The following is a 16,656-nucleotide window of genomic DNA, read 5'->3' on the forward strand; positions in this document are numbered from 1 at the left end:
TAACTAGATGCTTTCATGTTTTCATCCTCTATACGAACTTTACTTTCCCTGTGGACCTGCCATTTGCATTATTTTTTACAAGTGAAGTTTCTGCCCTGTATTTGTTTTAATATTTCTTTGCACTTTATGTTTAATCTCATGCACATACCTGCAAGTAAAGTGAAAAGACAACATACAGTAAGTTCTTCAAACTTTGAGAGTACATGTTTTATTCTGGACCCAAGCCCATAAGAATACATTTAACATCTTTTAAATACAGCGTATTAGCAGGTAGGCTACTTCATGTATTTCTCCATAGGTCAGAATTGTTGATATTAATAGAGTAAAGTTTGATTAAATACGCCCACTTCCCAGTTTACAAGTTCATAAGAAAAACCTTGTTACAATACAATAAGCTATTAAAGAATCACTGTAACAGTAAGGTTTTTTTTTGTGTCATATAATAATACTGTGACAACATTGCAGGTATTGAAATTATTGTACTTAAAGCCTCCTCAACAGTGTGTGAACATTACAAAATAAAATATAAAAAATAGTACTTTTATAGCACATGTTGCAAAATAGAATAAAACAAACTAAAATGTAATTAAAGTGGTCACATCAGCTGTAGATAGTGACCTGGTGTAGTGCTGTTTGTCCAGAAGTCAATGCACAGCAGAATCCTGGTCTCTGAGCTTGGTGATGAGCTTTGAGACACAACAGTGTTGAATGATTTACTGTACTGCTCTCAATGAACAACATTCTCATGTGTTCTATAGTTCCAAATTAAAGATACAAACATTAATGTTCCTTATTAATGTGATTATGGTTACAACAACAGTTTGTACTTCTGCACTACTTTTATTTATTTTTTACAAATAATACTATACTGTTTAACTTTACAAAGCAGGACACTAATCTAAGAGATACATCTCTTCTCACAGATCCAGTTGGTTTCATGATATGCACATGTGCTACTAAACCATCCTCCTTCCCCCCATTTTGCACATCTGTGGCGTTCACCAGGCTGATCACTGGCCCAGTACCTGAAGGATAAACAACATATATTTTAATCACATCCACTAATATACATTGACTTTGATAGAATTACAATAGAAAAACTTGTAAAATGTCTTACTGTGTTGTCTTTGTTCCATCCACCCATGTCCATTTTCCCTCAGTCTTTTTCAGACCAATCCAAGGTCCTATATCAGTCCCAAGGTTCAATTCTCTGAAGAATTCCTGATGATTTATCAATGATTGAACCATTATTTCGTTTTCTCATTCACACTATACTGTACATTTTAACTATAATCATAGAATTACATCACATGCGTCAATGTAGATGATGGACACCTGGGCATGCGCGCGCACACGCACACACACACACACACACACACACACACACACACACACACACACACACACACACACACACACACACACACACACACACACACACACACACACACACACACACTAACCTGTTCTTCTTTACTGGTAATGACCACCAGATCTGCTCCTGCCTTCAGACATTGTTTTCTACTTTCCTCCCAGGTTTTCTTTTCAGTAGAAGTGTAATAACAGCTGCATCCAAACTTCTTCCATCCTCTGGGACACGACTCTAAACATCAAACAAGAGTTTTTCTGATGCATTTTCAATGCACTGATAATCAATTGTAACATGTAACTGCAACTGTAATTATAATAAAATGCTAGCAGTCATACACAAAACCTGAGTAAGAAATGACCTGCGTAATGATATTTGACTGTGATATAGACTCCATATCCAACATTAGATTTTTTAATATAACGTTTCTATTACCAGATCAGAATGTTTGCGTGTTTGTTAAACAAACTGGTATTTCCGGGTAGAATGTCTATGGACGTTTTCACAATATAAAATAGTGTCCAGAACATATGTCTAGTTTGTCAACCTGTGGATATTTATAACAAAATAATAATAATATTAATTCTAATGTCTGAGTCATAGTGACGGACCGCTACCCGGCCTCTATGAAGCAAACGGTTTTGTTTGCGCCTGATGCCATGACGAGACTTTGAGGTTAGACAACACACTCCATATTTGGGGCGTAGCTGCATTAGGAATTCCTTATATGGTTATGGCTGAGCCATAGTGACTTGAGCGTGATGACATGATCGTGGTTTGTCCGCCGTCCGGCCCTCCCACTAGCAAATGTTAAAGGAGACACACCATGAATTTCGCTTTTTGGGGCGGTGTAGCCGCCCCCTATAAGTGAGTTTTGGACACCGACCAAAAAATTTGTGTACCCCCTAACCCTTCCATTGTTAATGCAAATCGATACTTTTTTCATATCAGCCAATCACATTACAGCTAGTGTCATCACCACTAACTGTAATGTGATTGGCTGACTTTGCAAATTCAGGACTGTGATTGGCTAGCGAAACACATGACACATGTGCAGCCCTATGAATAGCAGTATGGACTTTAAAAAAAGTCAATTATCCTTTTTTTAAAGTGAGTCATGTTGTGATGACCACACACCACCCACTTCACACTGGGTGTGATTTTTTTTATTTTTTTGGTATTTTTTGGGCTCCCCAGTGTCTCTTGTACCCCCAAATTTTTTTATTTATTTTTTAACATTCAGTCATTAATTTTTCATTTCAGAGATTTTCAGAATGGGCGTGTCTGAACAGGTCATCTCAGAATGGCATGTTTGCTTACATCACGAAACATTCTGCCCATGTATTTTGACAGACAGAATTGCTCAGTAGCACCCCTCTGCCCAACAGGACGTTTTGGTATTGCAGCTGAAAGTGCTTTATAAGCCTGAGAGAATTGACTTGGGATGAGTATATCTGAGTGTTGATTTAGGCTCAAACCTTTTGAAAATGGTTTGAGGGACATACACCATATGATATTAAATATCAAATATTTTTTTTAAATTCATGGTGTGTCTCCTTTAAAATAGTATAGAGACACTGAGTTCTCCCACGGTTGGTACGTCATATGTGACTGTGACATCAGAGTTGACTGATGTCACAGTGCTGGTTGTCATAGTACTGACATAGAGCACCGAAGTCCTGACGTCACTGCCAGTAGAGGCCGCTGGTTCGTGGCTTTACTTTTTGTGTTGATATCCTCATTGGGGAATCTTAGATCGCCTCATATAAGAACTGTGTTCCAAAAATAAACACACCACTCTGGCGATTTTACTCTATGGATATGAAGCATCGACTGAAGGTGTAAATGTACACATTTACCCAAAGAGTAACACAATAAACGCTAGAAACGAGTCAAACGACCCAAAGACTACATTTCCCATGAACGCGGCTGCTGTAGGGACAGTGATTTCAGACCCGAAAGTAGTAGTTCTTAAGACTTTTAAGGCAGAATTAATTCCATTTTCGCCAGAAACAGGCTGTATCAAAAATGAATGAATATCATAAACAATGCAGAGCCACCCCCCTGACAGAAACGTCAGGGTGGTGTGTTTATGTTTGGAACACAGCTCTTATATGACGTGATCTAAGATTCCCAAATGGAGATTTCAACACAAAAAATAAAGCCACGAACCAGTGAAACAGCGCCCTCTAGTGGCAGTGACGTCAGACTTCGGGGCTCTATAGACTGGCCTACTCTGACAACTGGTACTGATGTAATAGTACCCAACGAGTACTGCCTTCATAGTATAGTATAGTACCCCTAACAATAGGTACTGCATAATAATGAATAATTATGATAATTAACATTCATTCAAAAAGGATTATAACCTCTCACCTGTTAAGCATCTCTTAAGCATCATTACTTCACTTTGTAACTGATCTCCCTTCTGGGTCAGGTTGTTATATCTTCTCTTTAGTTGATCTCTCTCCACGATCACGTTGTTGTTCTCGGTCGTTAACTGGTTATTGGCTGAATGATCTGCAAAGTAAAACAATGGTTATGATAAGCAGAGTTGCTGCTACTGGTCAGTGATGCTATGCTCATTTGAGAAGTGGTTGCTCTCTATTTTAATGATGTGACGCGCACGTCGCTTAACACCTACAGTACAGGTCACACAATGGACAATTGATATGCATATAGGCTAATTCCTATGTTAATGTGCTGGCGTGAGTCGGGAGCCTTTGTAAACTTTGATGAAGTGTGAATTTAAAGTAGTTTTAAATCTATGCGTGTGCCTGCGCGTCCCCCTGGCCAAATAAGTGGTTGCTCGGCGTGCAACCCCGTCCACTGAGCATTGCACCCCTGCTACTGGTTCTGATGAGGTTAAGCATCTGTGTGGATGCTTTTTTATACAACCGTTTTCTGTATCATACTGTAGATGAAAGCAATAATACACACAAAAGACTCTTCAGTTGAAACAATGCGGAATAGGTTAAAAACAAATCACATTGAGGTGTGGGTCGATGCTGAGGTGGATTTTGGAATTGCTACAACTAGAAAATATCAAAAAACAAATCTGAGGAAGTGATGTGGTAATTTTGTGACATGAAATACTCACAGTGCACGGCTTGGCCTATGATCACACCCAGTTGGATAAGACACAGCATCCCCAGACCCAGAGCAACAACTCTGAGAGGCCTTCTCACTGTTTTGGAGCGCTGTCCTGAAACTGAAAGTACATCTATTAGATGTACAGCGACTGAGAGGGAAAAAAAGTGCTTGGAACTGACCAACATTCTCTTTAAAATATGTTTATATGGGAGACTAAACAATTCAAATGCCTCACTGATAACCAACCAGTACAGTAGATGTTGCGCGAGACCAGTCGTAAGTGCACGCCCCCCTCTTTTCCCACTTTGAAACAGAGAAACCACCTCGACAACGATTCACAACTTTGTCAGACTCACCCTGAGCGTGTCTTCCTTCTGTGTCCTCCCTCATGTCCTCCTGTGGTCCAGAGACAACGTCATCCACACTCTCATAGATGTCGTTGTCCACCATCTCCTCCATCTCTCCCTGTTCTTCCAACTGTCCACTGTCCTCAGTGTCCCTCCTCTGTCCTCTGTCATATCTCACCTTCTTTGTCATGTCTGGCATGGAATAAACATCTGCAGCCATCTTACTGTACAAGGATGAGAGGCTTGAAACGTGACTACGTTGTATTCGTCTCCTGTCTTGATGAGCTATATCAAAATAACACTTAACATGATGCCTGAGATAATGAGTCTGTCTGAGTCTGTCTGTGGCTGGTTGGCACAATGCTACAACAAGGAAGAACAAGACTTAACCCACATACACACACACACACACACACACACACACACACACACACACACACACACACACACACACACACACACACACACACACACACACACACACACACACACACACACACACACACACAAAAAGAAAAGAAAAGATAATTCACACGGCAGTAGCAGGCCACAAACATTGCTGTTCATATTGAAAGTAACACACTGACCACACAGAGCACAGTGCATTTTAACAGCAACTGCACGATGCATCAAGTTTGTTGTCTCCGCCAGGCCGAAAGGCATGGCAAGAGAGTATGTTTTACCCTCCGTCTGTCCGTGTGTGTGACGTGTGTCCTGTCTGTGTGTTACCAGCTAATCTCCGGCACCGTTGGCCCGGTCGCTGCGAAACTGTGCACACACACTCCCTGGATGCCAATTCAGAACCTCTGACTCAAATGTTTCACATGGGCCTGTTATAGCACCACCTGGAGGCCGATTTGTGCAAAACCCATTTTTTTATATTACTCCTACAGATTTTATCCAAACGTCATGCAAATCGGTACACAGTATCTCTATAGTCATGTGATCAACACGGATCTGTCGGATTTCCCATATTCCATCCTCATTGGCTAAGGTTGGCTTCCAAAAATTGCAGGATTGGTCCGTTTTAAACAAAATGCCTCAAATCATGCAAACGCAGCTTGCGATTTACGTGAAATTTCACAAACACATTCCCAATAGGCTAAGGAAGAAATGCCACCCTTTTTCACATTGGCCTGTTATAGCGCCACCAGCAGGTCTAATTTAGCAAAACACATTTTTGGAACAAAATTCCTCAAATCATGAATGCCGTGTCCGATTGCCGTCAACGACCTAAGAATAAATGGCACCCTTTTCACATTGGCCTATTATAGCGCCACCAGTAGGCCACAATAACGTACCTGACCTGGCGGAGACCTGTGCTACGAGGAGCACTTTTTCTAGTTCACTTTTATAGTTCTATTTTATCTGCCAAATGTTCAAATAAAATTACATTTACAGCAAAACATCTACATCTCTGTTTGCAGATGAGTTGTGAGATTACTATTTTGGAAAATGTGCCTGTAATGTCACTGTCCCGCCCCTCTCAGCTTTACTGTCTCCCTCTCAGCTCCTTTTGTCTGTCTCTCCTACACCTACTGCCCATTCTGCTCTTTGTATGTATGTGTGTGATATGACCTCATAATGACCCCACATATGATGCCAACCTATTACCATTGTGTGAGAAAGAAAGAGAGAGACAGACAGACAGACAGACAGACAGACAGGCAGACAGACAGACAGACAGACAGACAGACAGACAGACAGACAGACAGACAGACAGACAGACAGAGCTGCCCAGTGGCCAACAGCAGAAGACTGCGGTTGTACTGGACAGCTCCCAGGTGTCCGTGTTTGTGTGCTGTACTTGTGTTAATTAACATTAATATCATTATTTTATAATGATATTAGGATATTGTCCTAATCTAACACCTTGCTACTACATGGAGCCTTGTTGCAATGCCTCTGTTTGCATGTCACTATTCAATTATTATATTACTGTGTCTCTAAACAAAGTTAAAGCAGCACTATGTATCTTTCCTCTCCAACCAAGATTTGAACCTGGTTTCCTGCTGAAAGTTTAGAAGTGATGAAATGTTTTACCATTGAGCTAATAGAGCTTGCCTGCTTGCTCGGGGAATAAATTGAATCTTGACCATCAGGTCAAAATTTGTGTCAGATTCTGTGTCTACAGTATGTGAGACAAAATACAAAATATAACCACCCCAAATTGTATCAACATACAAAACTTTAACACTTTAACACAAAGACAAAATAGTGGTGACAGTGTGGTTTTGTACATAACAATGAAAAACACTATATGATGTTGAGCTGACATAATTTATAATGAATACATAGCTAGCATATGTGGTCACTAACACCTCTAGGATTTGAAACAAGATGCTTTCATGTGGATCTGATCCACTACATAAACTTTACTTTCCCTGTTTACCTGCCATGTGGATTCTTTTTACCAGTGAAGTTTCTGCCCTGTATGTGTTTTATTATTTCTTTGCACCGTATGTCTAATCTCATGCACATACGTGCAAGTAAAGTGAAAAGACACCATACAATGAAGTCCTTCAAACTTTGAGAGTGCATGTTTTATTCTGGACCCAAGCCTGTTAGAATACATGTAACATTGTGTGTGTCTTCCTGCTGTGTCCTCCCTCTTGTCCTCCTGTGGTCCAGAGACAATGTCATCCACACTCTCATAGATGTCGTTGTCCACCACTATCTCCTCCATCTCTCCCTTTTCTTCCAACTGTCCACTGTCCACAGTGTCCCTCCTCTCTCCTCTGTCATATCTCACTTTCTTTGTCAAGTCTGGCATGGAATCAACATCTGCAGCCATCTTACTGTACAAGGTTCAGAGGCTTTAAACGTGACTATGTTGTATTCGTCTCCTGTCTTGATGAGCTATATCAAAATAACATTTTGCATGATGCCTGAGATAAATATACTGAGTCTGTCTGTGGCTGGGTGGCACAATGCTACAACAAGGAAGAACAAGACTTAACCCACAAACACCCACGCCCACCCCCCAATCCACCAACCCACCCACCCACCCACACACCCCCACACAATTCAATTCAATTCAAAGGGCTTTATTGGCATGAGAAAACATACGTTTACATTGCCAAAGCAAAAAGCACAATACGACAATACAGCAATACAATCAAAACAAAAAATATGTACATTTGAAAGTCAGAATCTTCAATAGATCAATTTCTATGTTCCAAGATCACTGGGTGCAGGTATAGTGCAGGAATATACACAATGGTTAGGCTTTAGGGTGGTTGTGTTCCGTTTGATATCCTTCTCCTATCACAGCAACTCACGAATCTTGCTGCTGTGTTTGCACATTGTTGTACTTCGCCCAGCAGATATGGGAGTTTTTTGTCATTGGTCATGTTTTCAAAATCTCTGTGTGTGGTTGTAATCTGTGGGAAGTATGTGTCTCTGTCTTGGTACAATGGACAGACGGTTACGAAGTGTAGCTCGGTTTCCACTTCATTTTGTGTGCAGTGGGTGCATAGTCTGTCTTCTCTCGGGATACAGGTCTGCCTGTGACGACCTTTCTCGATCGCAAGACTGTGCTCACTGAGTCTGTATCTAGTTAAGATTTTTCTTTGTTTTGGGTCGGTCACGGTGCTCAGATATTCTGCCACTGTGTATTGTCTGTTTATGCCATCTGTTTTTGCCAGATAGCATTCTAGTTTACTCTGCTTTTGTGTTGCTTCTTTCCAATGTGTCAGGTAGTTTTCCTTTTGCTGTTTTATAATTTTGTTTGGTCCAATGGGTTTTCTATCTCGTGGCTCTGTTTGTGTTTGTGCCCGGAGTTCCATGGCCAGCTGGCTGAGGGGGCATCTCTCTAGAGTTTCGCTGTGTGTGAGTGCCTTGTTATGGAGTGCATCTAGGTCGCTTTCTTTTAGGTGGTTGTAGAACTTAAGTGCTCTCTTTTTTATTTTGATTATGAGTGGGTATCGTCCTAATTCTGCCCTGCATGCATTATTTGGTGTTTTTCGCTGGGTACGGAGAATGGATTTGCAGAATTCTGTGTGTAGGGTCTCGGTTTGGTGTTTATCCCATTTTTCAAGGTCATGGTTTGCTAATGGTCCCCAGATCTCACAACCATAGAGGGAAATTGGTTCTATCACAGAGTCCAGTATTTTAAGCCAAGTTTTAATTGGGATGTCTATTTTGATGTTTCTTTTGATAGCATAGAATGCCCTTCTTGCCTTGTCTCTCAGGTCCTTTACAGCTTGGTTGTAGTTCCCTGTGCTGCTGATGTTTAGGCCAAGGTAGGTATAGTTTTTTGTTTGTTCTAGTGGGGTTGTATTTAAGAAAAATTGATGGTTTTGGCGGCTGGATCTTTTTTGAAATATCATGATTTTAGTCTTAGTTAGGTTCACTGTCAGGGCCCATGTCTGCGAGAATTTGTGTAGGAGATCAAGTTGCTGCTGTAGTCCTTCCTTGGTTGGAGACAGCAGCAGCAGGTCATCTGCGAAAAGTAAGCATTTGATTTCTGTGTTTGCCAAGGGGATGCCTGGAGCTGTAGACTGTTCTAACGTTTTTGCTAACTCGTTGATATATATGTTGAAGAGTGTTGGACTCAGGCTGCATCCCTGTCTAACTCCTCGGCTTTGGGGGAAAAAGTCCCCCCAAAAAGTTGGGGGGAAAAGTCTGTGTGCTTTTCTGTGTGCTTTTCCCACACACACACACACACACACACACACACACACACACACACACACACACACACACACACACACACACACACACACACACACACACACACACACACACACACACACACACAGAGAAAAGAGCATTCACACGGCAGTAGCAGGCCACACACATTGCTGTTCATATTAAAAGTCACACACTGACCACACAGACCACAATGTATTTTAACAGCAACTGCACCATGCAAAATGGGAAGTTTGCTAACTTCACTTTATTTGCCAAATGTTCATCTTACTAAACTTACTAAGATTTTTTTTTCTACTATTTTTACAAATAGCTGAAGTATATAGGGTTAAAGGCATTGTAGGGAACATTAAGCCTAAATTTAAAAAATATGTATATATATATTTTTTGCATTTTCTCCCCTCTATCAGCCACTATATAATGATGCTGGGGTGTTTTCCTTCATTGAAACACAGTCCTCTGTCTGAAATCCGTATTTTCCCTTCTGTTTATGTTCATGTTGTTTATGTCCGGGCCGTAAATTAACGCACGCATGTGCGTGTCCGTGCGCGTCCGTGCCCGTATCAACTTTTTACTTTCGGTTTTAAAACGCTCTCAAACTTCTTTTTTGAGGCACATAATTTACTTTTAAAAAATCGTTTGGATAGAATTTAGTTGTTTAGCTTCATATATGTGGTCAATTTATCAAGAAAGAGCCTATTTAAAAATATAAATTCAGAGAACCGTAGGGTCGGGCATTTCCGCGAATTGTATCCGCATAAGGCAACCTATTTTGGGCATGACTCATTTAAAAAGTCCGCCCTGCGTCACCCCCTGGTGGTCGGGGAAAAGAACTGCTGGAGGGGCGGTGTTTGACAACAGTTTTTTTCTTTGATTATGTCTGAACTCCCTACAATGCCTTTAAAGTGAGAAACATTGCCTTTTATTGTCTCAGTGGAGCTGCCCAGTGGCCAACAGTAGAAGACTGTGTTTGTACTGGACAGCTCCCAGGTGCGTGTGCGCGCTTGTGTGCAGTACTTGTGTTAATTAACATTAATATTGATATTTTTTAAATAATTATTGTCCTGCTCTAACACCTTAAACATTAAACAAACACATGTTGCCTCTGTTTGCATGTCACTATGCATTTATTATTACTGTGTCTTTAAACACAGTTAAAGCACGAAGTAACTTTCCTCTTCTACCCCGGATTTGAATCCGGTTTCTTGTGCAAGTGACATGACATTTGATCACAGTACAGCGTCACACAAAAGTATGAAAAGCAGATCCGCAAATTTGAGCTTTTAGATCTGCTACCGTTGATACTTTTGAATTTGAATTCTGAAAAGTAACAGTTTCTACCCGACGATATATATCCTATAGAGCCTGCCTGCTTGCTCAGGGGATAAATTGAATCTTGACCATCAGGTAAAATGTTTTGTCAGATCCTGTGTCTAGGTGAGACATGACCTAAATGTCTTAATAGAAGAGCAGGGAGACAAAATACAACCGTTCCAATTGAACACTGTGATGGCTGACTCAGCAGCCACACATAGAGACTATAATGTATGGTAACTCTTCCTTTTGGTTTATATACTTAGTGTGTTTATTTTCAGTTGTACATTATTAACCAGTTGAAATAACATTATTTTTTATTTTTTTTATTTGTTTAGTTGTTTTTCTATGAGTTTATTTGCATTTGAGTTGACTGAGTTTTCTTTGAGTTACCAGTTCTGTGGGAGGCTGACAGAAATGGACATGATGGGCTGGCCAAAGGAATGGGGATCAGCTGCTCCAGATCTGCAGCTAATGTGGACAATTGGACTACACCACAGTCCCTCTGCACCATGGGGAGGGGCAGGGGTTAGTAGAATGTGTTTCAATGGTAGTCTGTCTGTGTCTTTTCCCCCTTTTGTGTTAACAGTGATCTGATTGATTGATTGATTGATGTACTTTATTTAGTAAGACATGAGAACAACAGTACATGGAAGTACAAATTCACAATACAAGGTCTACTAAACTGGAAGACTCATAAAAGCACTGAGCTTGTTTCAAATGAGTTCCCCATGCACACAAATCATGATGACATATAAGAGACAGACAGATATACACAACTACTATAGAATGTCATACAATCAGTTTACAGGTTACTGGTATGGAGAGTGAGAAATATGTAATATATGAGGCGTTATGAGCTTGTATCCTCTTTATTATATTATTTGACAATTTGGCCAATGTTTGAAGAGTTTTTATAATATAGTTTGTTGATCACTTTTGATGCGGTAATGGTCTTTTTCTTTTCTTTTCTTTCTTTTATTCTTTTGAGGTATTAAAAAGGTCCTTAAATTGTCACTTCATTATCATCAGACCCCCCCCCCCCCCCCCCCCCCAAATGTCATGTGGGGACTGGGACCCCCCTGGGAATCCCGACCCACATGTTGAGAACCACTGCTCTATACAAACTTTACCTTCACTGTGGACCTGCCATGTGGATTATTTTTTAGTTACCAGTGAAGTTTCTGCCCTATATGTGTTTTAATATATTTTTTGCACCTCATGTCTAATCTCATGCACATACCTGCAAGTAAAGTGAAAAGACGCCATACAGTTAAAGGACGACTTCACCGCTTTTCAACCTATCTTCATATCCTCACTAATACTCATGATAAAATGGTACAATTTTTTTCTACTTGGTCTGTGTCTCATAGGAGGGCTGTGGACAGTCCAGAAACCTGTCTACCAGTGACATCATCGTTAGGCATGATTTTTTTTTTCCAACAAGATTTCAATTTTTTTATTTAGATTTTTATTAAGGCGAGAACAATGGCTTCTTTTATTGCATTGCAACTTTCCAGGAATAGAAAGCCTGCAGTTTCTATTAGCTTGGATTCCCCATTGATGATGTCACTGGTAGATGGGACTCTGAACTGTCCACAGCCCTGCTCTGAGACACAGACCGAGTAGGAAATAATTGTACCATTTTATCATGAGTATTAGTGAGGACCAATTATATGAAGATAGGTTGAAAAGCGGTGAAGTCGTTCTTTAAGTCCTTCAAACTTTGTGAGTACATGTTTCATTCTGGACCCCAAGCCCATTAGAATACATGTAACATCATTTAAATACAGAGTATTGGCAGGTACTGTACTTCATGTATTTCTCCATAGGTCAATATTAATAGAGTAAAGTTTTATTAAATACTCCCACTGCCCAGTTCACAAGTTCATAAAAATAAACCTTGTTACCAGCACAATAAGCTATTACAGAATCACTGTAACAGTAAAATGTTTGTGTGTCACATGCACTTACAGTACAATACAGCTGTGACAACATTGCAGGTATTGAAATTATTGTACTTAAAGCCTCCTCAACAGTGTGAGACAGAGAACATTACAACATATAATATCAAAAAGAGTACATTTATAGCACATGTTGCAAAATAGAATAAAACAAAGTAAAATGTAATTAAATTGGTCACATCACGTCACAATCTACACATCTGTAGATAGTAGTGATGAGCGGGTCGGCGACTCGCGATTTTTTTTAAATTCTGTAAAATCATGGTTAGAAAATAATCCCCAAGTATATTCAAACTGTTTTATTGTTATTATTCGTATTCTTATTAGGAATACAGACAAAACAAGAGCATGTGATTATTTAAAAAAAAATTGCGTGTGAGAGCGGCTGACCCGCTCACCCACAGCCCGCATAATTGCCTCTGAAATTCTGACTCGACCCACCCGCGCCACGGGTTGACCCGCGGTCGACCCGCTCATCACTAGTAGATAGTGACCTGGTGTAGTGGTGTTTGTCTAGAAGTCAATGCACAGCAGAATCCTGGTCTCTGAGCTTGGTGATGAGCTTTGAGACACAACGGTGTTGAATGATGAACTGTACTGCTCTCAATGAACAACATTCTCATATGTGTTCCATATTTCCAAATTGAAGATACAAACATTAACTATGTTCCTTGTATTAATGTGATTATGGTTACAACAGTTTGTACTTCTGTTCTGTACAATAATTATTTAAGTTTTTCTCAGTTTCCTTAATAATATATACATTTGATTTACTAATTATACTACTGTTTAACTTTACAAAGCAGGACACTAATCTAAAAGATACAGTTCTTCTCACAGATCCACTTGGCACTATGGTTAGTTGAACATGTCCTACTATACCATTCTCCTTTCCTCCATGTTGCGCAGTTACGGTCTTTAAGCTCAACAGGCTGTCCACTGGCCCAGGATCTGCAGAAAAAATAACATACATTTTAATCACATCCACTCAGTCACTCACGTACATTGACTTTGATAGAATTACAATAGAAAAAAGTGTAAAATGTCTCACTGTGTTGTCAGTTTTGTTCCATTCAGCCATGTCCATTTGCCATTAGTCTTTATCAGACCAATCCAAGTCCCAAGGTTCAATTCTCCGATGAATTCCTAATGATTTATCAATGATTGAACCATTATTTATTTGTATCTCATTCACACATAGAATTATATCACATGCATCAATGTAGACGATGGACACCTGGGCGCACGCACGATACACACACACACACACACACACACACACACATACACCCACAAACACTAACCTGTTCTTCTTTACTGTCAATGACCACCAGATCTGCTCCTGTTGACAGACATTGTTTTCTACTTTCGTCCCAGGTTTTCTTTTCAGTAGAAGTGTAATAACAGCTGCATCCAAACTTCTTCCATCCTCTGGGACATGACTCTAAACATCAAACAAGAGTTTTAATGATGGATTTTCAATGCACTGATAATCAATTCTAACCTGTACTGTAATTATAATAATGTTAGTATTTTAACACCAAACCGGAGTAAAAAATGACCTAAGTAATGATTTTGACTGTGATATAGACTCCATATCCAACATTTGACTTTTTAAATATAATGTTTCTTTTACCAGATCAGAATGTTTGAATGTTTGTTAAACAAAGGTAGAATGTCTATGGACGTTTTCACAATATAAAATAGTGTCCAGAACGTATGTCTAGTTTGTCAACCTGTGGATATTCATAACAAAATAATAATAATAATAATTCTAATGTCTGAGTCATAGTGACGGGCCGCCGGCCGGCCTCTATACAGTATATGTAGTCCAGGGGCCAACACATTCAACACAAATTGGTACCACCTAAGGTGACCGTAAAGTTTTTGTATTTTTGTCTTCCTACATGTCTCTAGTTTATATTTTGGTATGATAACCCTTCCAATCTTGTAGCTTAATGGCAGTTATCACTACCTACCGGCTAATGTATCCGGTAGGAGACACAAAGTAGAATCTTTGTGTCTCCTACCCCGGGCATCAAATTATTGCGACAAAAAACAAAATATATCCATGTATTCAAGGCTTCATGGGGTGTGCAATTGATAGAAAATAAATATTTTTTTGGGTGAACTCCTCCTTTAAGTTTTTCAGGGGGACTCTCTACCCATTCAGCTATGACCACCCCAGACCGAAGGAGGGTCAACTTTTACAAGCTTATGGAAAGCAGTCTTTTTGCAAACACCAAAAATCTGAGAAGTTATCAATTGCACACCCCATGAAGCCTTGAATACATGGATATATTTTGTTTTTTGTCGCAATAATTTGATGCCCGGGGTAGGAGACACAAAGATTCTACTTTGTGTCTCCTACCGGATACATTAGCCGGTAGGTAGTGATAACTGCCATTAAGCTACAAGATTGGAAGGGTTATCATACCAAAATATAAACTAGAGACATGTAGGAAGACAAAAATACAAAAACTTTACGGTCACCTTAGGTGGTACCAAAATATGTCTTGGCCCCTGGACTAATGGTATGATTATGTCTGAGTCAAATGTCTGCCGACCAGCATATTGTTACTGCCCGGCAGAAACCAGCTAACTCCATTTTGACGCTTTTGCATTTTTTTTCCATAAATCAGGGCCATTGAACACCCTTTACGTCTGTGTGTTGGTAAAAAAAATATTGAACCAATGAAAAGCATTAAAAAGTGCTTCTGACAAAACCAGCTAACTCCATTGGATCCTCAAACTTTCTGCTGAACCAGCTATCCACCGGAGTTAGCTGGTTTTGCTGACTCCAGGCTCCACCCCCTTTGACCTCCAACCTCATTGTGAGCTTGGAGGTCCATTCAGCTGTTCTTATCAATGATGAACAAAACCTCCTAACTCCACTGTCAACTGTAGCTGACTGATTTTTTTGCGCCTGATGCCATGACGAGACTTTGAGGTTAGACAACACACATATTTGGGCGTAGCTGGATTAGGAATTCCTTATATGGTTATGGCTGAGCCATAGTGACTTGAGCGTGATAACACGATCGTTGTCCCGTTAGCCAATTTCTAAATAGGATAGAGACACTGAATTCTCCCACGGTTGGTACGTTATATGTGACTGTGACATCAGAGTTGACTGATGTCACAGTGCTGGTTGTCATAGTACTGACATCATAGACTAGTCTTCTCAGACAACTGGTACTGACGTTATAGTACGTACTAGTACCCAACGAGTACTGACTTCATAGTATAGTATAGTACCCCTGACAATAGGTACTGCATTATAATGAATAGTTAAGCTAATTAATATTCATTCAAAAAGGTTCATAACCTCTCACCTGTTGAGCATCTCTTAAGCATCTTTACTTCACTTTGTAACTGATCTCTCTCCAGGATCACGTTGTTGTACTGGTTATTGGCTGAATGATCTGCAAAGTAAAACGATGGTTACCATGATAACCGCAGTAGTTGCTACTGGTTCTGATCAGGTTAAGCATCTGTCGCGTGTTCAATATAACCACTTTCTTTTTCATTCTGCAGATACAAGCAATAATGCACACAAAAATCTCTATAGTTGAAACAATAGGGAAGTAGGTTAAAAACAAAAGTCACATTGAGGTGTACTGTGGATGAGGTGGATTTTGTAATAAATAGAAAATGGCAAAACTGAGGAAGTGATGTGGTAATTTTGTGACATGGAAATACTCACAGTGCACGCCTTGGCCTATCATCACACCCATTTGGATAAGACATAGCATCCCCAGACCCAGAGCAACAACTCTGAGAGGCCTTCTCACTGATTTAGAGCGATGTCCTGATACAGAAAGTACATCTATTAGATGTACAGTGACTGAGAGAAAGTTAAAAAAAAAGTGCTTTGAACTGACCAACATTCTCTCTAAAATATGTTTATATGGTA

Source organism: Gymnoscopelus microlampas (assembly GCF_963454915.1).
Source record: "Gymnoscopelus microlampas genome assembly, chromosome: 10".
NCBI lineage: Eukaryota > Metazoa > Chordata > Actinopteri > Myctophiformes > Myctophidae > Gymnoscopelus > Gymnoscopelus microlampas.